This window comes from Myotis brandtii, unplaced genomic scaffold (assembly GCF_000412655.1).
Source record: "Myotis brandtii unplaced genomic scaffold, ASM41265v1 scaffold468, whole genome shotgun sequence".
Taxonomy (NCBI): domain Eukaryota; kingdom Metazoa; phylum Chordata; class Mammalia; order Chiroptera; family Vespertilionidae; genus Myotis; species Myotis brandtii.
The window spans coordinates 722,261-748,619 of NW_005367874.1; the positions used below are offsets into that span (position 1 = coordinate 722,261).

At 40.9% G+C, this 26,359-nt stretch overlaps 1 pseudogene; it reads left to right on the plus strand.

Moving 5' to 3' along the window:
* Nucleotides 1-11,900: 11,900 nt before the first annotated feature.
* On the plus strand, nt 11,901-12,973 carry LOC102241990 (annotated as a pseudogene).
* The last annotated feature ends 13,386 nt before the right edge of the window (nt 12,974-26,359 follow it).

A 26,359-nucleotide genomic window follows, 5' to 3' on the forward strand; every position in this document is an offset into this window, starting at 1 on the left:
ACACAGAGCCGCAGGGTGATCAGGGGGTTGGGGAGCTCCGCCCTATCAGGCACAGAGCAGGGCTGATCAGGGGGTTGGGGTGCCTTCCCCTGTCACGAACAGAGTAGGGCGGATAGGGAGGTTGTGGCCCCGCCCCCTGTCACACACAGAGCCGCAGGGCGATCAGGGGGTTTGGGCGCTGCCCCCTGTCACGCTGATCCCGGTGCCGGGAGCCTCGCTGCTCCGCTGATCCCGGTGCTGGGAGGCATATTACCCTTTTACTATATAGGATAGAGGCCTGGTGCATGGGTAGGGGCTGGCTGGTTTGCCCTGAAGGGTGTCCTGGATCAGGGTGGGGGTCCCCACTGGGGTGCCTGGCCAGTCTGGGTGAGGGGCTGAGGGCTGTTTTCCGGCTGGAGAGTGACTGAAGCTTCCAACTGCTCCTTGTTTTCTTTTTTTCTTTTTTATTCTGGGCCAGCTTTAGCTCTGAGGCCTCGCTGCTGAAAACATCGATACAATGTTGCGGTCCGGCTGGCTTTCAGTCCGGCTGGTTTCTGGGGTTTTGTTTAGCTTCTTATTTGCAACATAGTATATAGTTGCTTAGAGTTGCAACTGAGAGTCTGGCAAGTGTGGCGGGGGACGTTGGAATCTGCAGCAAGCAAACCTCCCTGCTTGCTTCAGTGCCTGGCTGCCGGCCGCCATCTTGGCTGACAGTTAATTTGCATATACTCACTGATTAGCCAATGAAAAGGGTAGCAGTCGTACGCTAATTACCATGTTTCTCTTTTATTAGTGTAGATAATAAAAGGCTATTATGCAAATTGACCAAACAGTGGAATGCTTGATCACTCTGACACACACTGACCACCAGGGGGTAGATGCTCAATGCAGTAGCTGCCCCTAGTTGTCAGTGCGCTCCCATAGGGGGAGTGCTGCTCAGCCAGAAGCTGGGCTGATGGCTGGTGAGTGCAGCGTTCGTGGTGGGAGCGCAGTGCTAAGGATGTCCGACTGATGGAGGGAGCGGGCCTAAGCTATTAGTTGGACATCCCCCAAGGGCTCCCAGACTGCAAGAGGGCACAGGCCAGGCTGAGGGACCCCACCCCCAGTACACAAATTTCATGCACTGGGCCTCTAGTATTAGAATATTAGGATTGTAAGTTTTTTATTTGAAGAATCTTTTAAAATGCCATGAGTGTCTTACCTTTAAACTAAAATGGAGGGGGAAGATATAATGTACAGAAAAATAACTGAAATAAAAGATCATCTACAAAACTTAATTAAAAATTCTTAACGATCTGGGAAAATGTTTATGATGTACAATAGGATCTCAACCATGGACCTTAACATCGATCTATCTTTTTCTCTGTGCAAGAGAGAGAGGAATAGAAGGAATTGCCCCAGAATTCTTAACAGTGATTATCTTTGAATTTTGAGCTTATGCATATTTAGTGGGGTTTTTTGTACTTTCTATGTATGGTATGTACATAATATTTGTGCAGTCAGGAAAATAAATCTGTAATTGGTTTAAAATGTGCTTAGAATCTGTTAGGAATCTCAATTTTTAAAAATCCTCATTTTTTTAAGACCACCTTTTAAAATTCTACATCTTTTGTTTAAGCAAACTCTCTGATAGAATTACACATTTCTTGTAACAGAATTCAGACAAAAGGCAATTGGGGGCTATTTACCAGTGCAAAAGAGGGATTATGCCATTAAATCAACTAGGATTAAATTATCACATTTCAGTGCATGTAGGCTGTAATTAAGGCAAGTCCAAACTAGACTAATCTTTTCTCTTTTTTTCCCCCTTGCTCTCCCTAATGATCTAATTTCGTATCCTTGCCTACCATTTTTATCTATTTTACCTTACTGTGTTTGAAAACTGCACCAAAGTTACAGGCCAACTTCTGATAATAAATGTCTTGTCAAACTTAGAAAATGATGGTAAGTAAACCTGTACATATTTTGATATGCTGATTGCAGCAACCACATAGCAAGAGTGTGGGGTCCTGTGGTACAAGTTCATACTCTACAAATTTTGTATAGGGAATTATTCTCCTTTAAAAAAAATGAATTAAATCAAAAGTAGCTGAATTAAAAAAAAATCCTAGAAAGACTCAATGTAATTTGGGTTTAGGGGGGGACAACAGGTAGCTTAAATCATCCTGGGGCTATTTTTTATTTTTATTTTTTTTTAAATAGAATTTTATTGATTTCAGAGAGGAAGGGAGAGGGAGAGAGAGACAGAAATATCAATGATGAGTGAGAATCATTGATTGGCTGCTTCCTGCACGCCCCCTACTGGGGATGGTAGAATCAAACCTGGGATCCTTCAGTCTGAAGACAGATGCTCTATTCACTGAGTCAAACCGGCTTGCAGTGGTCGGCAAACTCATTAGTTAACAGAGCCAAATATCAACAATACAACGATTGAAATTTCTTTTGAGAGCCAAATTTTTTAAACTTAATCTATATAGGAGGTACATTGTTATTACCTTAATTAGGGTACTCCTAAGGCTTAGGAAGAGCCACACTCAAGGGGCCAAAGAGCCGCATGTGGCTCGAGAGCCACAGTTTGCCGACCACGGGTAGGGCTATATATGCATTCAGTTAGTAATGCATATATTGTATATCTATTAAGTGCCCAATTCTGAAAGATCTACAAAAAGTTTCCTGCCATAAAGGAGCTTCTCTTTAAATCGGTAGAGATAAGATTCACACATATGAAGCAATAAAAGACAAACGAAGGACACTATACATGAGTGGCTCAGCGAAGTCAGCCCACTCCACAAGGGTGGGGCTACATCCAAGGCATCTCCACACCCCTGTAAGCACTACTGTAGCAGAGCAGTGGTAGTTCAGGGTGTTAAGAGTGCAGCCATTACTAAAGGACTTAAAATCTAGAGCAGATTCTTGCTCTAGGTCAGGAAGTCTTCAGCAAGGGGGCATTCCTCCTTTCTCTTTTTCTCCTGCTTGCAGCCTTCAGAACGTTTATGATCTGCTGCAAGCTCGTGAGGGAAGTAGACAAGACAGAATATTTCCTCTTAAGGAAGTATGACAGCTAAGACGCTCTTGGCTGCAAATAAGTGAAAAGCCTATTCAAATGGACACAATAAAGAGGAAATTGCATATCTCACAAGATAAGCACAGAGTAAGGGCGGTTGCAGGTGTATCAGGATTAGAGGCTCCTGTTAAGGAACCAGGTTTCTTTACCTGCACCTGTCCGCCTCCATCCTCAGGCTGGTAGCAGAACGGCTGCTGCAGTTCCAGGAGGCACTCCCAGGTGTGGGCATAGTCCAGAGCAGGATGGGCAAACTGGGACCCATGGGCCAAACTCAGACCACCACCTAATATTATAAATAAGGTTTTATTGTGACACAAGTTCCTTTACATGTTATCTGTGGCTGCTTTCACCTTATAACAGAAAATTTGAGTAGTTGCAATAGAGCATTTGAAAAGTTCTATCTACCCACCAATGGATCCATACTTGCACAAATATTTATTGGATACTGTCTTTCTCTGCATGGGTACTTTAAGTTGAGGTACACACACACACGCACACACACACACACACACACACGCACGCACACACCCCGCTATTTTAATACCGATCCTAGACACCTGCTTCTCAGAAACTTATTTCCAAACTGCTTAACTCTGAACGTTTTCAAATCCTTGTTCCTTGTTGCTCCCCATCCTTGGACTGATCACGCTCTGTCCTCTCCTCCTGCAGGTTTAGTGTCTCCTTCATGGGGCTCCCTTCCCCACGGAGTCTGGTTCTTCAATAAGCTGAGACTGGGAGAGTACTGGCAGGGAGAAGAGAGGAAGGGAAAATAGGGGAGCAGCTCCGGAGGGTCTCCCGTGCAAGGCACCCTCATGCTTCCTGTCTTCTCATGGGAAGTCCGTTGCAGGCAGGCATGAGGAACCTTGGCAAGTGGTGAGGAAGGCGAGGCAGAAGAACACTTTCGTTACTAGAGAGAGATTGTTTTTTTCAAAAATAAAATTTTTTTTACAATTACCTGGGATTTTTTTTCATACACAGGTTCCTGCTAAACTAGTTATTCTTTCTGGTCCTTCCCTTTCCTCGTCTTTCTGAGGCCGTGGAAAATTCTAGAGTGAAACTAGAGACGACTGAAAAAAATAATCCATTCGAGGTGACTTATTCTTAAAAGAAGCTTGTATAATATGTTAACAATACTGATCACTGAGGGAATGATATCAATTTTCTGTGAAATGAAATGTGAAAAGAACTCTTATTGATTGAGCCTCTACTGTATATTTTGTATATTCATCTCACCTCATATTCACAATAAGCCTGTCATACATTGACATTACTTCAGAATAGATTTGGCTGCAAAATGCAGGAAACCTAACCACAGTGGTCTAAAAAATTATGGGTTTTGTAGTCCAGTAGGTGGTGCTGGTATTTACTCAGTTTCTTAGTGATGACATCGAGGAGTTAGTTTCTTTTTCTGAATCACTATCGTTAGCATGTCAACATTTAGTCCTTTGCTTGTCATCTCGTGATTGCAAGATGACTGCTTCAGCTCCAGATACCATATTCACTCCAAGGTAGAATTGGGAGGATAGTATAGAGCCACCACATTAGTCCCCCGCCCCCCTTTTTTTTTATCAGGAAAGCAAAATCTTGGCTGTCATACTTCCAGCATGGCTCAGTGGTTGAGCGTCGACCTATGAACCAGGAGATCACAGTTCGATTCCTGGTCAGGGCACATACCCGGGTTGCAGGCTCGATTCCCAGTGGGGGGCGTGCAGGAGGCAGATGATCAATGATTCTCTCTGTCCCATTGATGTTTCTATCTCCCTGTCCCTCTTCTGACCTCTCTGAAATAAAAAATATATGTGTTTTTAAAAAAAAAAAAAAACTTTGCCAGAACCCTCCTACTTCAAACTTCTCCTTAGATATCATTGGCCAGAACTGGAGATGGATGCCTTTAGTTGCAAAGGAAGTGGAGAAAGTAGACACTAGGATTGTCAGGGTGGCCTTAGACTAGAGATGAGCAGACAAGCACCAGTTCTGGACACTGCCTGTTCTTGTCAATAAAGTGTTGTTGCAACACAGCCACACCCATTCATCTAAGTATTGTGCATGGTTGTTTTCATGCTACAACGGCAGGCTTGTGACAGGAACTCCGTAGCCTGAAAAAAATCTAAAATTTTGCTATCTGGCCTTTAACAGAAAAGTTTGCCGACCCCCACCTTCACTTAGGGTATGCCATCACCTAGGTTATGCACTTCCCTCCCCCAGACAAAACTGCGAGAGCTTCTGATAGCAAAAAGAGGGGCACACTGTCCCTGGGCTGGCCACTAACATTATCTGCCACATGGCTATTGTTATCTGTTTTAGAAGAGACAGAGGCTCAGAAAGGTTGAGTAACCTGCCCAAGAACACAAGTAGAATGAGTATAGTCCTAAGTTCAAACTCAAGGCTCTCTGACTTCATAACGTTTTGACCATATCCTACCATATCATATTCTTGTGAGTTTTCTCATCTCACAGGAGAAATAGGTGATCAAAAGATGTGAAGGAGTGTAGAGAAACCCACCTGTTATTCAATTCAGCCCTTAGATGAGTTGTAGAAAAAGACAGAGAGCCAATGAATCTATCTTATTAGGTTCACCAGAAAACGAAGCTTATAGTTTTAAATGGCGTTTCCATGCTAATTTCCCATCTCGTTTTCTTTGCACTACATAGCTAGCAGACCGTGATCTATTTCAGGATAGTTTTATTTTCCCTTCTATCTTTTTTCTCCCCAGCACTTCACATAGTGTTTAACGCAGAATCAGGACTCAATTAAAGTGTGTCTCCTATCGACTAAATACATACCACTCGTGTTTGCATATATTACCTCCCGAGTGAGACTGTGAAGTACACCAGTGGATACCCACCCTGCACTCGACATACATAGAATGACTGGATGACATCCGCACCCCCACCAGGGACCCCTTGGAGCTGAAAATGATTGCAGTTGCAGTGTACGGGCAACACGAATCACCTTTTGACCTGGCTGGTTAGTCCCTTCTGTGTGTGATGGCCACAGCTTCTGTGTGAATCTCAGACCTCAGCCTTGGGCTGCCTCTGTCCCTTTATTTCCTCTGCAATCTTGACACAGCAGCACAAGGGTTAAGAGAGCCAATAACAGCATACTGTGGGACAAGGGAAAAGGGCAAAGTTTTGAAAGGAAGAAGAAGGCTTCAGCAAATTTATTTTTCTTCTGTTGCCTCTTAATTTTTTCCGTAAGTCAACCTGAGGGGAACTGAAAGAAACCACTTCTCTTCCCATCCTTCATTCCAGATGTCTTAATGTTTCTCAAAAGCCCTTTACCTCTCTTGTCTGTGGGTCTTAACTATTTCCTTAGCCTGGAAACCCCTTTTTCCCTCCTAACCCCATTTACCTTCACAGGCTAACTCCTCTTGTAAGGCAAGGGTTTCCTTCCTGGTCAATTTCCTTTCTCAGTAGTTGAAGATGTTCCTGATATCACAGCCATAGCCTAATTGTCTGTCTGCCTGTCTGTCTCTCCTAGGAGTCTGTAAGCAAAATCTAGCCGGCTTATCCTGGGTGCCCAATTAAAAATTGGCAAATGAGAGAATGAGACCAGGAGTAAGAATTCAGAGGGCTCCTAACCCTTCCCATGGGCCAGGCCAGGGAATTCCCATGAGCCAGGCCAGGGAATTCCAACTGGCATGCGATTCCCTCTTCCCTAGAAGTTTCTGTTTGTTCCTGGGACTTTGGAACCTATTAACAGTGTCTTTGTTTGGAGATCTTATCTCCCTCCTTCAGCACCGGGTGTCTTTCTCCTCTATCTCCCCGGCCAGGCATTCCTCTGCTGCCAGAGCCATCCATCTCCGCTCTTTAAGCGGTGGAGCCTGGGTCCCGGACAGAGTGCAAAAGCTACAGTGTAATCTGGCTTTCTCTCAGGGCCACTGACCAGCAGAAACAAAAACTCTGCTGATAGGGCTCTCCTGATGCAGACCAGCCCGTGGCTCTGTGGTGTTTAAAATTCCTTATCTGGCGTTGCTTGCAAATCAGCAGGCCCACGGGTCAATGGAGGCGTATCTCCAGAGCTGGCGCTTCAAAGGGATGATGCTCCCCACTCCCCTGGGCAGATAGTGGTGTCAGTGAGAGACAGGAGTAATTGGGATCAGTCAGCTCAACACATAACACAATTCATTAACTGTTTAAAAAAATGAACCTCACTAGCTAAACTTTAATTACTCCATTTATAAGGTAAAAGCACAATGGGACATGTTTTGGCTGGTTATTAGTATTCACTACTGCATATATAAATTCTAATTAGTTAAAATATATTTTTATTGATGATAGTATTACAGATATCTCCCATCCCTCCTCACTCCCTCTTCCCTGTTTTTTTTTTAATTTTTCAATTACAGTTGACATTATATTCTATTCGTTGCAGGTGTACAGCATAGTGGTTAGACATTTACATATCCCCTCCGATAAGTCTTGCACCCACCTGACACCCATTATAGTTATTACCATATTACTGACTATATTCCTTACCATTAACTGTTTTCTAAAAGCAAAGTTTATTTTACTGTTTTTCCCCCCATTGTAAAAGTAATCAGTGTTCCCCATTGTAAAAGTAATCAGTGTTCATTATTAAAAATTTGGACCCTGGCTGGTTTGGCTCAGTGGATAGTGTTAGGTGGCCCAGAAAGCGGCGTAAAGAACAAAGAGAACCAAATGGTTAAAGAGAAGGGAAGGAGAGAGTTTAATGCTGCATCCCCGGGCGACCCACGAACCCCAAAGACATGGCCTGTGGATTGGCGCCCACAGGGAGGGGGGCACTTTGTTTTATACTGCGGTTGGGTGAGGGGCGGGCGGTTAAAGAGAAGGGAAGGAGAGAGAGTTTAATGCTGCATCCCTGGGCGACCCACGAACCCCAAAGACAGCGCCCGTGGATTCTCGCCCACAGGGAGGGAGGCACTTTGTTTTATACTGCGGTTGGGTGAGGGGCGGGGGCATGAACTGAGGAAGTTTCTGCCACAGGGGGTCAGCAGAGTATTCAGGAAGGAGTCAGTATCTGTGTGGGGGTCGTGTGGATTCCAGGGAGGGGCCGGTATCTGTGTCTGGCACGCTGATCTGTTAGGAATTCCAGGAAGGGTCCATTATCTCGTCACACGTCTGCATGTATCCAATCCTGGGCTCTCTCCGACCTAACAGATAGAGCGTTGGCCTGCGGTCTGAAGAGTCCCGGGTTTAATTCTGGCCAAGGACACATGCCCAGGTTTCGGACTCAATCCCCAGTAGGGGGTGTGCAGGAGGCAGCCAATCAATGATTCCCTGTCATCATTGATGTTTCTATCTCTCTCTCCCTCTCCTTTCCTTTCTGAAATCAATAAGAATACATTTTTAAAAATCTTATAAATAACAAAAAGTAGAAAGAAAAAATATCTTAATAATTTAGCATATTTGATATGTTTCTCTTTAGTCTTTCACTGGATTATTTCTTTAATACTTGTGCTCATATACATTCTATAATAAATATAAATTTGTGTTGTGGCTTTTTTTCGTTTAAATATGACAGGAATATTTCCCCAACTTTTTACATTATTGGATAAATATAGTTTTAATAACAGAACAATGTATATTTATTGAATAATCTATTTAACTATTTCCTTATTGTTAGGTATTTTCATAGCTTTCAATATTTTTCCTCTGAATTGTTATGCGTGTCATTGAATATTATGCCTTTTCTAGATTTATACTTATGTCTTTAGGTTGCCAGGACAGATCAAATTATATGAATATTTAAAATTCTTGGCTTATATTAGAAGGCAATTTGACAGAAAGGCAATGTTTGACAATGCCAGTTTATTATACCCTGGCCAAGACTAGTTGGTCTACTTTAATATTGTGTATTTTTTTGTTTGTTTTTAAGGCATTTATTTGTTTCTTTTTTTTTCTTTTTTTATTTCTTTTTATTTTTTTTATTTTTTATTTTTTATTTTATTTTATTTTTTTTTTTTAGTTTATAAGGATGACATTGGTCAATACAATTATTTAGGTTTCAGGTGTGCAATTCTATAATACATCTGTACACTGTATTGTGTGTTCACCACCCCAAGCCAGGCCTCCTTCCATCACCATTTATGCCCCCTTTACCCTCTCCTACCTCCCTCCACCTTCTTTCCCTCTGGTAATCACCATGCTGTTGTCTGTGTCTATGAGTTTTGTTTTGTTTTCTTAATCGCTTGTTCATTAGATTCCACATATGAGTGAAATCATATTGTACTTGTCTTCCTCTGACTGGCTATTTCCCTTTAGCATAAGCTCTCCGGGTCCATCCAGGCTGTCACAAAAGTAAGATTTCCCCTTTTTACAGTTACATAGTATTCCGTTGTGTAAATGTATTGCAGCATTTTTATCCACTCATCTACTGATGGACACTTAGGCTGCTTCCAAATTGTGGCTATTTGAAATAATGGTGCAATGAACTTAGGGTGCATGTATTTTTTTGAATTAGTGTTTTGGATTTCTTTGGATATATTCCCAGAAGTGGAATCAGTGGGTCATACGACATTTCTTTCTTCTTTTTTTTAAAAAAATTATTTTTATTTATTTCAGAGCAGCAAGGAGAGGGAGAGATAGAAGTATCAATGATGAGAGAGAATCACTGATCAGTTGCCTCCTGCACGCCCCCTTCCCCCCCACAGGGTATTGAACCCGCAACCCGGGCATCTGCTCTTGACCGGAATCGAACCTGGGACACTTCAGTCTGCAGGCCAATGCTCTATCCACTGAGCCAAACCAGCAAGGTCAGGCATTTCTATTTTTAATTTTTTGAGGTAACTCCACACTGCTTTCCACAGTGGCTGCACCAATCTGCATTATCACCAACAGTGTATGAAGGTTCCCTTTTCTTCACATCCTCGCCAACACGTATTTGTTGATTTATTGATGATAGCCATTCTGACAGGTGTGAGGTAATATCTCATGTGGTTTTAATTTGCATTTCTCTGATGCTCAGTGACATTGAGCATCTTTTCATATGTCTATTGGCCATCTGTATGTCCTCTTTGAAGAAGTGTCTATTCAGGTCCTTTGCCCATTTTTTTTATTGGACTGTTTTCTTTTGGGGGGAGGGGTGTTAAGTTTTATAAGTTCTTTATAAATGTTGGATATTAACTCCTTATCAGATGTATCATTGGTAATATATTCTCCCATTTAGTTGGTTGTCTTTTCATTTTGTTGATGGTTTCTTTTGCTGTGCAAAAACTTTTTAATTTGATGTAGTCCCATTGGTTTATTGTTTCTTTTATTTTCCTTGCCTGAGGGGATATATCAGAAAAAATATTGCTACAAGGAATGTCCAAGATTTTAGTGCCTATGTTTTCTTTATTTAAAAATATTTTTTTATTTATTTCAGAGAGGTAAGGAGAGGGAGAGAGAGATAGAAACATCAATAATAAGAGAAAATCATTGATCAGCTGCCTCCTGCACACCCCACACTGGTGATTTTTATGGTTTCAAATTTAACATTTGTCTTTAATCTATTTTTGAGTTTTTATTCTTGTGTATGGTGTAAGAAGATGGCCTAGTTTCATATTTTTGCATGTATCTGCCCAATTTTCCCAGCACCATTTATTAAATAGACTATCTTTATCCATTGTATGTTTTTGCTTCCTTTGTCAAATATTAATTGACATAAAGGTGTGGGATTATTTCTGGGCTCTCTATTCTGTTCCATTGATCCATACATCTGTTTTTATGCCAGTACCATGCTGTTTCGATTACTATGGTCTTTTGATATAGTCTGATGTCAGATAGCATTTGTTTCTTTGTTTACTTGCTTGTTTTGGTGTAAGGAAAAATGGTTTATTCAAGAGCTGGCAGCCTGAGTAGATGGGGGACTCTCGTCCTAAAGACCATCTTAACCTCTCAGTGCAGACAGAGTTTTTTATAAGGAGGAAGAGGGAAAACAGAACAAAGAGATCAAGGGGAGGGGGTTGAAAAGTTCTCTATGCACACACCACAGAGTCTACTCTGATTAGGACTTCAAACTGGTTAAGTGATGGACCGGTGTGCGTCATCCCTGGTTTTGTTATCCTGGTTTTACATTTGAAGGTCAGCAAATGCCCAGAGCTGGACTGCCTAAAGGTCAGAGTCTGCATTTTTTTGAAGCTAGTTCCTAGAATCCTTATGCAAACATACTGTTTATCAGTTTATTACAAAAGGTTGTGACTCAGGAATAGGCCAGGTGGAAGAAATGAGCAGGGCAAGGTATGGGGAAAGGGCACAGAGTTTCAATGACCTCTGTGGGTGCACCCACATCTTCATGTGTTCACCAACTACTAGTAAGAAGCTTGCGTATTTTTTTTTAATTGGGTAGGGAAAACAAATTTATCATTGGCTCAATTAGCATTTCTTTCATTATTAATGAGGTTAAATATTTTTTCTCAAATAAGTATTTCTTTTTTGAAAATCATCTATGTCCTTTTTCACCTCTCTATTTGGCCATTTAATAATTTTTCTTATTAATTTTCATGTGAGTTAATTGTTATCTTCCATATATACTGCAGATACTTTCTTCATGTTTGTTGCTTTCCATTTGATTTTGGTTTTTCTGGGGCACAGAATAACATTTTTGGGGTACTCTAATGTATTGCTTTTCAATATTGTGTTACCTTTTGTTACTTTTAAACAGCCTCCTTCCTAGAGATTTGATAACCATTCTTTTCTTTCTTTGCTTTTATTATGTTTGTTAGTTAGTTTGTTTGGCTTAGGAGGGAAGTGATTAAGAACCCAAAATCTATTTTTAAAAAAACTCCAAATCTAGGGTTCAGACTGCCTGAATTCAAATACCAGCTCTACCACCCATCAGCTCTATAAATTACTTATACTCAGCACCTCAATTTTCTCATCTGCAAAATGGGGACATGAATGTACATGCACCTCAAACAGTTGTGGTGACAAATCAATATATGTTCTTAGAAGCTTACAGTAAGTGCTATGTAAGTTTTATGTATTAATATTTATTTGTTGTAGATTTAAAATATGATAGCTAAGCTCAATTTTCCTGCTTAATTCCCTCGCAGGATCCTTCAACTGCTCTCAGTGCCATAGACTACGACTATGTGGTGATCGGCAGTGGCTCAGCTGGGCTGGTCAGTGTGTCTCAGGCTGCCAAGCTGGATGCCAGGGTCACCGTGGTGGAGAGCCACAAGCTGGTTGACACTTGCATGAATGTCCGAAAGTGTACCCAAAAAGGTAATGTGGAACACAGCTGTCCACTCTGAATTCATACATGATCATGTTGATTATGGCTTTCAAAGTTGTGATAAGTAAGTTCAGTTGGCGAGTTATTAAGGAAAAGTGGGATGTCTCAATGAGCAACCTGAACACCATCTACCAAAATAATCTAACCAAGGCCCATATAGAAATCTTCCCTGGCCATGCAGGGTTCATGTGTGATCCCAAGCCCACAGTAGAGATCAATGGGGGGAAATCCACTGCTCCTCCCATCCTGATTGCAACAGGTGGCGCACCCTCACATCTGCAGGAGAGCCAGGTGCCAGTCCAGGACTAGCCAGTGATGGATTTTTTTTAACTGGAAGATTGCCTAGCTGCAGTGTCATTGTTGGTGCAGGATACATTGCTGTGGAGATGGCTGGGATCTTTTCTGCTCTGGGTTCTAAGGCATCCATCACTCATGATCCGTCATGATAAGGGACTTAGAAATTTTGATATAAGAATCAGCTCCAACTACAATAAAGAGCTGGAGAATGCTGGCACAGAGGTCAGGAAGTTGAAAAGACTTAACTCGGGCTTGGAACTCTGCATGGTTACTTCAGTTCCTGGTAGGAAACCCACCTTGACCACAATTCCAGATGTTGACTGGCTGCTCTGGGCCAACTGGGTGGGACCAAATTCTGGGGGCCTGGATTTAAACAAACTGGGGAGTCAAACTGATGACAAAGGTCATCTCATAAAAGCAACACATAATTTTTAATCATTTAAAACATAAGAAATAATAAAATAAGGGAGACAGGCCTCTTGTATTATATGTTTTTTAAAGAAAGGTCACATCCTTGAAGCAGCTTTGTAACATACAGAGCACAGTCCTCGGCTCCAAAAACAACAAGAAATGATTCTGTGCACTTGTGTTATTTAAATGTGAACATCGAACGTGGGAAGGGCTTCAGGAGGCTGGTCGCAGAATGAGGGACATTTTAGAAGTGATTCCAGAGAGAGAGGGACTCAACTACTTCCGAAGTTCTTTCCTCTGCTAAGAGTTCATAGTTCAATGAAAGATTTTCGTTTTTGCATGTGTTCTTGTCATTTTACTTTTTTTCTGAAAACAATTTCCCAAACTTTGAAAAGAAATTCTTCTAAAAAATTGCTTATTTTTTTAAACATGTTTTTTATAGTTTTACCTACTTGTTTTTTGTTTTTGTTTAAATTCTTCTAAAAAGTTGCTTATTTTTTTAAACATGTTTTTTTTTATAGTTTTACCTACTTGTTTTTTGTTTTTGTTTTTTTAGGATGGAATTTTAGTCATCCTCCTAAAAAGATTTTCAATGAGAATTTTTGGGGAGCAAGGCTAGTATCTATAGAATCCGCACAATATCGCTCCTCTTGTGCGGATTCTATAGCATGATAAGAGGTGGTGGTAAGAGCAAGTGGTAAGAGCAAGAACTAAAGGATCAGATACACCTAGGTTTTTGTGTATCACAGTTCTGCCACCTTCTAGCTGGCTGAACGTGGCCAAGTTACTTCCCTGAGATTTAGTTTTCTTATCTCTAAAATAAAGTAGTAGTAGTAATAACAGAACCTGCCGTAAGCCAGATGTCCACTATGATATGGACAAAATATGATATATTCATACAATGGGATGTTATTTGGTCATAAAAGGGAATCAAGTATGACATGTGCTACAACATGGATGAACCTTGAAAACATTATGCTAAGTGAAAAAGTCAGTCCCCGATGACCACATGCTTTATGATTCCACTTATTGAAATGTACAGAACTGTAGAGACAGAATGTAAATTAGTGGTTGCTTGGAGCTGGAGAAGATGGGAAACTGGAGGGTGAAAACTCACGGCTACCAGGTTTCTAGTTTAGTCTCATATGGTTTGAAGTGATTGGTAGTATCAAGAGTATGTGCCTGCATTTTTGTTGCAAAGGAGGATGACTACTACACTGGAAAATTTACACTTAAATATGGGAATTTCCCCTAACATAGAAAGGCTATTCAAAAAACAAACAGGCAGTCATGATGATAATCATATCCCTAATATAAGAACAAAGATAAACTCCCAGAAAACCCAAAATCTAAGGTGGACAGAGGAAGAGGATCCTTAGAAGAATACAGAGAAGAAAGGGAGATATAGATGGAAAGAAAAGACACAGTGAAAAATAATGGAAGATAATGGATTAAAGAATTTCAAGGAGGGAGTAGTGATCAAGAGTGTTAGTATTATACAGAAGTCAGATCAAACAAAGACTGAGAATTATCCATTAGCTTCAGCTATTAGAAGGACATTCCTATCCTTAGTAAGAGAAGTTTAATTGGTCTGATGAGGAGGACCCCTAATTTCAGTGGGCTAAAAAGGAAATGGAAGATAATGATAGAAAGACATACACTCTCTGCCCTAGCTGGGTTGGCTCTGTGGATAGAGCATTGGCCTGTGGACCTAAGGGTCCCAGGTTTAATTCTGGTCAAGGGTACATGGCCGGGTTGTGAGCTTGATCCCCAGTAGGGGGCGTGCAGGAGGCAGCCAATTAATGATTCTTTCTCATCATTGATGTTTCTATCTCTCTCCCTCTCCCTTCCTCTCTGAAATCAATAAAAAAATATTTTTTTAAAAAAAGAAAGAAAGAAAGAAAAAAGACATACACTCTCTCAAGACTTGGGGATCCAGTCCCAACATGTGGGACTGGATAATAATAAACATATTTAATCCTTATGAAGCAGGGACTATTATTACCCCTATATTATAGGTGCAAACAGGCTTTGAGACCCAAGGTTATGTAAGGAGCAGACTGGGTCTCACACCCAGACTTGTCTGACGTCAGAGCCAGAAAGAACTCTTCCGCCCTGAATCACACTGCCAGCATTTTATAAGGGCTGTGTGTTTTAGGGCAATCTCCATAATCACAGATTCTCAGACTAGGAAGTGATTTGAACTTCATTTCATTCTTGTTTGCACTTCAGTGGTTCTTTCTTAGATCCTTAAAGCCAGAAAATATCTATTCCGCATCCTCTCATCATGCTATATTTATTCCCCTGTTATACTTGTTTTTGAATTGTTTCTTCCTCTCCGGGCAATAGAACTCTGATTGTTTTATTTCCCCATCTTCTCCACCTCGTTCCACTTGCTTGACAAGTGCTGACTTCATCCTTGTCTCCAGGGCCGGCCGAGTCATGCAGCCTTGACCAGTTAGAACGCGGCATCCCTCTGGTCACTGTGGTAAGTTTAGGGATAAGCTTGCAAACAAATTCAAGCCACTGCAAATCGCTTTCAAGACAACATACTGCTGTGAAAGAAGTCCTATTTTCTGCCAGGCTACTAGTAGAGTCTTGGAGGATATAGACCTGGCGCTCCGGGGAGCCATCTTCCCTGCACATAGGATCTGAGAGCGAAGCCTGCACTTGGGAGAGCAGACCCAGAAGATGAGAGAGTTGGGGTTCCAATGAGCCCCACTCAAGCCCCATTTGAGGCCAGCTCCTCAGTACCTTTCCTCACATAAGCTAATACTTTTTGTTCATTTGTTTAAGTCAGTCCTAGTGGGATTTTCTCTTACTTGACAGAAACCAGGAAAGATTTAATGTGTAGCCTGCATATTTTCTCCCCCAACAGAATGGTAGCCATGGAGTACCCTAATCCTTTCCTAGTTTTCGGTGCTCCACCCAACCAGTACCTAGGATGCTGCCTTGTATGTAGTAAGTGCTTAGTAAATGCCTGATGGGTTCAGGGAAGTTGAATGTGGTCTCATTCTGCAATAGTCCCTGAAAGGTGCTTCAGAAAAGCTTCCTGTCTCTAAGTCTGCTGTCCGTTGCTTTTGTCCCTTAGTCACAACAGTAGCCTGCAGAGGAAGTTTCAAATATTTGATCTTTCTGTTTGTTTGAGTCCACGGTAAACTGGAATTTGGCGTAAACACGTCCTTGGAATGTTCACGGCATGCTCCAACAACACAGCTCAGAGCAGGCAGAGTGGATTCCTCCAGCATTGACTCAAAAAATGAAGTGCTCACCCTAGTCCTTTGTAAAAAAAACCACACACCTAAAAACTGTATTTTCTCTGGGGGTTAATTCCTTTCACACAAAGAGATTGACATCCTCTCAAATAAAAAATGGGGCTGAGAATAGGAGATTTTTCTGTTTGTTGCTGTGAAAACTTGGCAGCTATTCTGTAGCAACATGGCCATAAGCTATTGCGGTTGTGTACAGTGCAGGAACACTGCTCTCTGGGGCTGGGCTCGTTAAACAGGAAAAATATAGACAGAAAGACATACTTTCAGAACACATGGAGGAACACTGTTAAACAACGTGTCAGCTATGGACAGCAGGAAAATCCGGATTGGCTTGTATTATTAACTGCTGAGATTGTTGTATCCCATTGAAATACGTTCAGGAGAATTTTCTGCCATACCTGTATGATAAAAAAAACAACATCCTAAAACACGGGAGGATATATAGTGAGTTGATCATATTAAGATTTCAATTCATTGTAACTATAATTGTAGCTGACCTTTACTGAGTACTTATTATGTGACAGATACTGTTGCAAGCATTTTACACATATTAATAATAAATAGGGACCATTATTACCCCCATTTTACAGATATGAAACTGAGGTGCAGCATGGTTACTTAACTTGATCAAGGTTGCACAGCCTGTAATGGGAAAGCTAGGATTCATACCAGGTTCTCTTCTTCCAGAGCTTCTGTTCTTAACCATCATGCTTTTCTGCCTCTCTGAATATTTGCACAGACAAATTGATAAGTTTGTGGAACTATGGGAATGTGATATTTGGGGAAAGTCACCTTGCACCATCGATTAAAATTTAAAGTATATATGCACATACACATGTAGATTGACCTGAAAATCTAAGAGCATGTTCTGCAGAAGTAATAGGTGTATACTAAAGGGTTTATATACCAGAATACTTATTGCAACATTGGTGGTAAGAACTGGAAAATCCTGAATATCCAGGAATAAGCGAAAGTAGAATAAACTGTGACACAATCATATTTGGCAGGTATATTTTGAATGAATTGGGTCTCAATCTGTTGATCTGGAAGTACATCCATGTTCACTAATTAAATGAGAAAAGCAAATAGCAAAAGACTGTGTGTTATATGATGCATTTTTATAAAACAATGATCTAATAATATATGATTATGTGAAATTTTTTTTTGAATTTTGGTTGTTTTTGCCGTGGGTTCAAGTGTGAACATGAAATAAGTAAAAGGGAGCAGAGAAGAGTTTGGTGATGAAGGAAATAATACATAGTGGTAGCTAACATTTATTGAGTGCTTATTCTGTGTCAGGCATGGTGCCTAACATTAAATTTCTCATTTAATTTTATGAACTTTGTACACTTGTAATCCCCTTTTATACACCAGAACACACTTTGGAAGTTGAGTTGTTGAAGATCAGTCAACTAAAAGGTTGCAAAAACATGATTCAAATCTAGTGCTGATTGGCCCAAAGCCCATGATCTTGACCATCACACTGTAGTCAGAAAAGAAGGTGGGGCCAGAAGGGACTCTTGTTTATATGGTTAAAAAATTATAAATGGAATGCTTCTCTTGATATGATATATTTAATTTTTAATAGTAAATAAAACCACAAGGATCTAGTTTCCTTGGATTGTCACTCTGATCTCATGTCTAGAATAAATTGATCATGAACTATTCCAATTCTTTCAACATGGGAACTTTACACTCGGCCAGCTGGCTGGTCAGTCATAAGCTGAGCATACACTGTGCAGGACAGGGACATTGAAGTGAAATTGAGACCAGCCTCAGGTGAAATGCAGAGCAGCAGGGAAAGGGTGTTCAGATCGGCTCCGGTTTTCCAACCTGCTCTGCAGGCAGCCCAGGAAGGTGTTTTGGTTATAGTTGCCCTGTGGGGATTCAGGTCTTTCTTGAGTTGGCCAGGGAGCCTGTCTCACATTGGGACTCTGGGAAGGCCTGAATTCTCCATTTTATTAAGAAAGTGAGCTTCCTGAGATCCCTTGGTCTCATGGGTCACCCATCATGTGCCAGATGCTCTGAGTGTACAAAGCTAATGCCGATGATAAAGAAGATAAAACCATGATGACCTCATTTATCATTCTGGAATCCAAATATAATTATATCCCTTCAGTCTCTTCAATTAACTGCTCTGCCTTCATTTGCAGAAAGTTCAATACAGGGTGGGACAAAAGTAGGTTTACATTGTTCGTATGGAAAATAATACAATAATTTCCAAATAATAACATGAGAATGAACTCTATGTTTCATGTACTCATGTAAACCTAATTTTGCTCACCCTGTATCTCTCTGCCCTGAACTATTCAAGAATTCAAAACATTTCCTTAATCCAAAGGGTTATGACCCACTTCCAAAAGCCAAGTTGAGAGAAAACTGGTGAATTGATCAATGCAAAAGTTTCTGTTTTTCTGCCACACTGGGTCCCCGCTATTCTCTCACTGGGCTTGACTATGGCTGTGGTAGTACTATTGCTGGTCCAGATCCTGCCCGGCTGCATGACTCAGCAATGTTTGCCTTCGAGGTTCAGTGCATTCCACTTGGCTCACTTAGTACACACTCCTGGTGTTCTTACTGTTTCCCAATGGCATTCTCATTTGCTGGGCCCAACCTTCCAATGACAGCCCTTCTCCTATGGATAGTACCTTTCTGGGGCCCTTCATCTTCTTTCCTGCCAACCGATCTCAGTCAGCACCATTCCAGTCCATCTGAGTTCCACTAACCTTGAACCTCAAAGAGAAAGGGTCAGAGCCCCTTTATTTCCTCTTCTTATGACTGCCTCCTTGCAACACTTCAGGGGCACCATCCATATTGTATTCAGAAGGAATTGTATCCCTCAGACATGGTGTCATACATCCCTCAGGGTGTATGCCTCAGACATCCTCAAAGAGTACAGGCACCCATCACATTGGTTATAATATGAATGGTGCCTCCTGAAGTGGTGCAACTATCGAAGGGGATTGGGAAAGAATAGATATTTCAATACTAAGACTTCCCATTATTCCCTTCTTCCACGGCAATAGGTCTCTTGTAGTTGTATAATTAAGAAGGGTTTCTCAACTCATTCTTGCAAAACAAAGATCTGCTTCAAAGTGATTCTCTGAAGCTTATTTTTTAAAAATAAAATATATTTTCTACTCCTCCAGGCACCCCATTACACAAATAATAATAGCTATCATTTATTCAGCTGACACGGGGCATACTTTACATGCATTATCTCATCTCTCATAGAAGAATTCTGAGTCTAATAATGGAGCTAACATGTACAGAAATTATAGTACAAAGTAGAATGTGAAAAAAATTATATGAGTGAGGTAAGTGCCAAGCGCCAAGAGAGCTCAGAGGAGAGAAGGAATATTTCCAGCCAGAGAGGCTCATTCAATCAACATCCAGCACAAAAGTATTGTGTGTGTTTTTATATCCTGGTCTCAAGAATCTCAGATCATGGGCAAAGGAGAAGGAAACAGATCATCTTGACAGTGTGATGTCATCTGATGACTGCAATATGGCCATCAGGGCAGGCTCCTTGGAAGAGGAGGCACAGGAGCTACAAGCATCGGAGGTTTCGGGGGGCTTCTGAACAGATAAGGATGGGTTGCACCTGGATCTCATTATACCAGCCCCGTCCTCTAGAAGAGAGAGAAACGGGGGGTTGTTAACTTCCCTATTCGATTCTCCTCCAAGGGCCTAATTTTGAAGCCTTTAATGGTAACCAGCCCTTCCCCTCTGTGCAACTGGCTTTCCTCCCACTGAAGATTGCACTGCACTTTTCCCTATTTAGCTCCATTCCGTTTGTGACCTCCTCTCCAATTTACCAATTCTGATTCACATCCTCCATTTTTTCTCCCACTGAGAAGAAACAGCCGTCTTTTGGACTTCCAAACCTCTTGGAAAAAGGCCAAGCTTCCATAAACTCCAGAATATTATTGTGTGAATTAAAATGTTCACAGGGTATCAACCATGCAGCTACTCCAACATTTATTTTGGAAAATATTACATTTGGAAAATGGGAAGCATTCCAGAGTATTCTCTTACCTTGAAATATCAGTAGACATCAGGGTATTTTGAGATCATTTCTTGCTCAAAAGTTAGCAAACAATCTGTACAATTAGTCACATAAAATTTCCTTAAATAACATTAGTTAAGGGCTCTGGGGGCTTTAAAAAATGCCTATAGAATATTTGTGGCGAAATTTGGGGCAGAAAGCTGCAATTCTAACTCTGAAGCAAACTTTCAAAATGCCTTTGAGTTAAATCCCACTTGGCTCTTACTGCACATTGCTCTTCCAATCACTGATGATTAGACCTTGTTGCGCTTTATCCAAGATCGTACATGCTTCAAACTCCATCCCTCTGGCTACAAGAGGCAAAGTAGTCTAGAGCCCTTGAAAAAAACTCTAGCTAAACCTGAAGGCTGAGGCACTTGGGAGCCCAAGGGGCCCACACATATTCCTCTTTTTGCCATTTGTTTCTCCTGAGCTTGGTTTTGCGGGGCTAAAGCCCCCAGAAAAGAATGCCAAGGGGTCTGCTATCCCAGGAGGGTCTTATTGATGCACCTCATTCTTTAAGGTGGCTCAATCTCCAGTGCCTATGTTATGTTTGCAGTGGCCACAATACAAGTGAGAATGGAGGGCCTTGAGAAAAAAAAGGCCTGGAGTGATGGGCAGGTTTCAGTCACTGTGTGTTCTTCCAGGCTTGGGAATGTGATAATATCTGAAACTCAACATTGCCCACCATCCCTTTTATAAAAAAGAAAATGCTATACACAAACATGTGTAAATGAATAAAGGAAAAATAGGAAGGCATGTACCAACAGACAACAATTTACCTCTGGATAAACAAGTGTAATTAGATGGGGGGTTATGACAGGCTATTGATTTACATATATCATTTTTATTACATTGACAATTTATGTAGTGTGTGAATAAACATAAAGAAAAATGGTAAAAATAAAACGAAAAAATATTTCTTAAAAGAACTAAGTATAATTCTATGTACTAATATAGAAAGCTATCCAAGAAATGTTAAGTTAAAAGTACCAAGTTTAAAGTGGTATCATAAGTTCAATTTGGGGGAAAATGTAACTATAGCCACACATAATTAGTAGTATATGCATAGAAAGATTCATGAGGAGAATACAATTGTTATTGCTTTGGTTATTTCTGGGAGATGGGATGAAAGGGGGTTTTAACTTTCAACATTGTATAGTCCCTAAAATATTTAAATTTTTAATATTAGCATGTATTGATTTTTCTAACAAACAAATTTTCTAACTATTAGCCAATATAGTATTATGCTCTTGTTTACTAGATATTGCCCCCAAAAAACCAGTACACAACACCACATAGACTGATCTGAACAGCTAATTCACACCCCAACCCAAATGATAATGTTCATGGGAGGTTTTCATGTTTAATAAAGATTTCAGCATTCACACATGTACCAAAACCTAAAGAAGTAGTTCTTCCTGCAACAAATTCCTTTATTCTTTTAAAAAAAATAGTTTTATTGATTTCAGAGAGGAAGGGAGAGGGAGATAGAAACATCAATGATGAGAGAGAATCATTAATCGGCTGCCTCCTGCATGCTCCACGCAGGGGATGGAGCCCATAACCTGGGCATGTTCCCCGACTGAGAATCAAACCATGATCTCTTGATTTATAAGGCGATGCTCAACCACTGAGCCATGGTGGCCAGGCAATTCCCTTATTCTTTTTCTTCTCCTGGTAAACTCCTATTCATCCTTTAAAACCCAGCTCAACTATTAGCCTTTCCCTACTCCTTGTGAGAGTGTCCAAGCAAACTGAAAGATGTCTCAGTGCAGCATCTTCCTGCTTGGATGGAGCGTAAGTGCCCCAGAGGGTAAGAAAGGCATCTGCATTGGTGTTGAGGGACCAGGGTGAGAAAAGATTCATAAATAAGTAAATTTATTTATTTATTTTTCCTTTTAAAAATATATTTTTTAATTGACTTCAGAGAGGAAGGGAGAGGAAAGGGAGAGATAGAAACATCAATGATAGGAGAGAATCATTGATCAGCTGCCTCTTGCAGGCGCCTCAGCCCACAACCCAGGCATGTGCCCTTGACCCAAATCGAACCCAGGATTCGAACTTCAGTCTGCAGGCTGGCGCTCTATCCACTGAGCAAACCAGCCAGGGCAATAAGTAAATTTATTAATTGGAGGTTTCTTACTATCAGAGTTACAAATATGGAACAGGAGAAAACTAGAATGAAATTTATGATGTTAGGTTGGAATTGGAGGCTCTCAAAGTTTCCAATATAGAAATAGAGACAGAAATAAACGTAGATGTAAGTAATATATAATATTTATTAGAAGTAAGTAATATATATTGTAAGATACACACACACACACACACACACACACACACACACACACATTCATTTGAAAGACTTAGGAGCAGCAACACCCCAGTAGCAAGGAGGCATTTTGACATACTGTTTTTTACTAAAAGGGACCATAGTTCTTTGCAGGTTGGCTGATTTCAGTGTTGGGGCAATGAAAGTAAAAATAAACCTAGAAATGAACATCATAAACTGATGAACAAAAATAGATACAGAGGCCGAGAAGCATCAACCAGACCGTCAAACTTCAGAGGGAAGGCAGGGGAGAGTGAGGGACAGGTAAGAGATCAACCAAAGGACTTGTATGCATGCATAGAAGCATAACCAATGGACACAGACACTAGGGGGGTGAGGGCATGTGCCGGGGGTTGGGGTGGCCGGGGGAAGTCAATGGGAGAAAAAGTAGACATATGTAATACTATATGTAATACTCTAAACAATAAAAATAAGTAAATAAATAAATAAAAATAAAAAATAAACCTAGACATCTTGTGCCAAAAAACAACAACAAAGGAGTGTTAAAAAAAATGATGGGAGCATGTCTAAAGACCACAAGAGACAACTTGAAGGGGCTCCCACTGGTCATACCTGAGATATTTGAGCCTCAAAATAAGTACAGTAATGATTACAGTGGATAAAATAGAAATCCATGATTACATACTGATATAAATAAATAAATAGAATGTTTAATGAGGAAATGGATATTTATATAGTCTTAAGGTTCTCCCTCATTGAAAACTTATTAATTACAGAGAGAAAAAAGAATGACTTCATAGTGGACAATTCTGGCAGATACCATCTAAATAAACTAATCAAAGTACTCATAACCAATAATGGAACAAATCAAAATTGTGTGCCACCTCATAGGATGCAATGAGAAGACATGACATCACTTTTATGATATTCCTTTCTGAGGTACATAACCAGAATCTTATCCTGAGGAAACTCAAGCAACAAATTGGAGGTCATTTGACAAAATAAATGGCCTGCAATTTTAAAATGTCAAGGTGGTAAAAATCAAGGAAAGACTAGGGAATTTTTCAGAGTAAGGAGACTAAAGAGATATGAGATAAATACAGCACGATTTTATACTTTCCTTTTACTTTAAAAAATGTTTTATAAACAATTATGAAAACTTAAGTGGGATCTGAGGAATAGAGAGTAGTCTATTGATATTAATTTTCCTGGTTTGGATGGGTTTTCTTTGGTTCTATAAGAAAGTGTCCTTGTTTGTAGGAAATATTAAAGTATTTGAGAGTACTAGGGCATCTTGTTAACAGTTAACAAATAGTTCAGAAAAAAAGTTTTTGTACTCTTCTCATAACTTTTTTGTAAGTTTGAATCTATTTCCAAATAAAAAGTTTATTTATTTTAAATATATTTTTATTGATTTTAGATAGGAAGGGAGAGGGAGAGAGAGATAGAAACATCAATGATGAGAGAGTATCATTGAATGGCTACCTCCTGTATTCCCCCTACCAGGGACTGAGTCTGCAACCTGGGCATATGTCCTGACTGGAAATCAAACCTTGACCTCCTGGTTCATAGGTTGATGCTCAACTGCTGAACCACACCAGTCTGACTAAAAAGTTTTTTTAAAAAAAATCCTAGGTAGATTCAAAGCATCTCTATTGGATCAGAAGCTCCCCAAGGTGACCCCAATGTTTGGTTTTGGAAACTACTGGATTAAACAATATGATGAATTCCTAGATCTAATTTGAAGCCCATTGGATTAGAACCTCCAGAAGTAAAGCCTGGATTTTTTTTTATTTACAATCAGTTCTTAGGAGCTGGGAAGCTTGAGAAACATTAAAATTCATCATGAAGGTCACTGAATTTTTTGTCAAAGGCATGCAAGGTGTGGCAGTTTAGTATCAAAATAGTGCATGATATTTGTACACCAAGGAACACTAGGAGGCCTGAGCAAGTTTTCTACATTCTATTGCCAAAGAAGGACCTTGGGTCAGCAGAGAACTGCTGCCAGGAGAATGGTAGCCCTGGAGACCATCTAGATCAGTGGTTCTCAACCTTCTGGCCCTTTAAATACAGTTCTTCATGTTGTGACCCAACCATAAAATTATTTTCGTTGCTACTTCATAACTGTAATGTTGCTACTGTTATGAATTATAATGTAAATATCTGATATGCAGGATGGTCTTAGGCGACCCTGTGAAAGGGTTGTTCGACCGCCAAAGGGGTCGAGACCCACAGGTTGAGAACCGCTGATCTAGATAGTCACTGTAGCTGAGGGCATGAAAAGGTCTATTGTCAGAAAGGAATGAACATAGCTGTTGTATTTTTATGTTTGAAAAGGAAAGTGGACTGGCCTCTGGTGGGACCCCTGGGACATATATGGCAGTGGATTTGCAGTCTGTAGGGCTGACACCTGAGCCCGTCTGAGTGAAGTGTCATAGGACTACCTGTGGGGCTTGGAGAACAGTTGCATCTTGTGGAAAGGAGGTCCAGTGGGGCCATTCTCTGTTGGTCACGGCACTGAGAGAATGGAGTCCCTCCATCAAGGTCCCATGCTGCTCTGCACAGTGAATTGGACAGCAGTGGCATCTGACAGGACCTGGACAACAGTGGGCATCCATTTTCAACAGCAACACCTTGGGGCATCAAGGACTAGCGTGGACACTGGATGTCAGGGCTTAGCTTAGCTTGAAGTAGAAGTCAAATGGCTCTCCTAAGAGGGCAGTAGACACCCTCCAGCATTCTTAGAAGATCTAGAAGAAGGGAAAGGGTTCCTAAGAACGTGACACAAGATTCACACTCATCTAGCCTGAGGGGCTCGAGTCACTTTTCTTTTAATTAGGAGACTTGGACATGGGATCATAATTTGACCTTCAGCGTTGAGGAGTTTATACCAGCTCCATTTCAGTGGACCTGCTTTGATTTCTACTGGACTGCTTGGCACATGCTGGGATCCAATACATGATTACTAACGAATAGATAACCAGATGTGATCAATATGATTTCCACAAATCCAACTGGGAACCCATGTTAGACCTGCTTTTGTATTCTGCAAACCTTATGTTAAACAGGTTACCAAGACACCAAGACTACATTTTATAGTGTATTCCAGATGCGTATACCCAGTCTCCCACACCTCACCAGACTATGATTAAAAATGAGGTCAGGTTTACCTTATAAAGTCCAAATTACTGTGGCTCAAACTTTCATCTTCTCTGATGACAGGAAGTCTCACATTTTACGAGGCTCCTCTTCATAAATAGGTCTTTGCACCTCCCAGTTGCTCACGTGTTCCACAAACCCATACTGTCCCCGCCACCTCTGTGGCTTTAGATTGCTCATCACCCATCACTCCCCCCTCCCCCCTCATGGTCACCTGCCACCCCCTGCAACTCTGCAATTGAAGCCACCACATCTACACTGATTTTAGGGGAGGCTTTTCTTCCCTTTACTAAATGTTCCTAAAGGTGGACACAGACCCATATATACATTATATTTTTTTTTCTTAATTGATTTCAGAGAGGAAAGGAGAGAGAGAGAGAGAGAGAGAGAGAGAGAAACATCAATGAGAGAGAGACACATCAATAGGTTGCCTCCTGCATATGCCCTGAGCAGGGCCAGGGACCAAGCCTGCAACCGAGGAACGTGCCCTTGACCAGAATTGAACCCAAGACCCTTCAGTCCACAGGCCGACGCTCTATGCACTGAGCCAAACAGGCTAAGGCCAGATCCTTTTTAAATTTTCCTGCATCACAACAGGGCCTAGGATGTACCATTTAACAAAATTTTTACAAAATGGT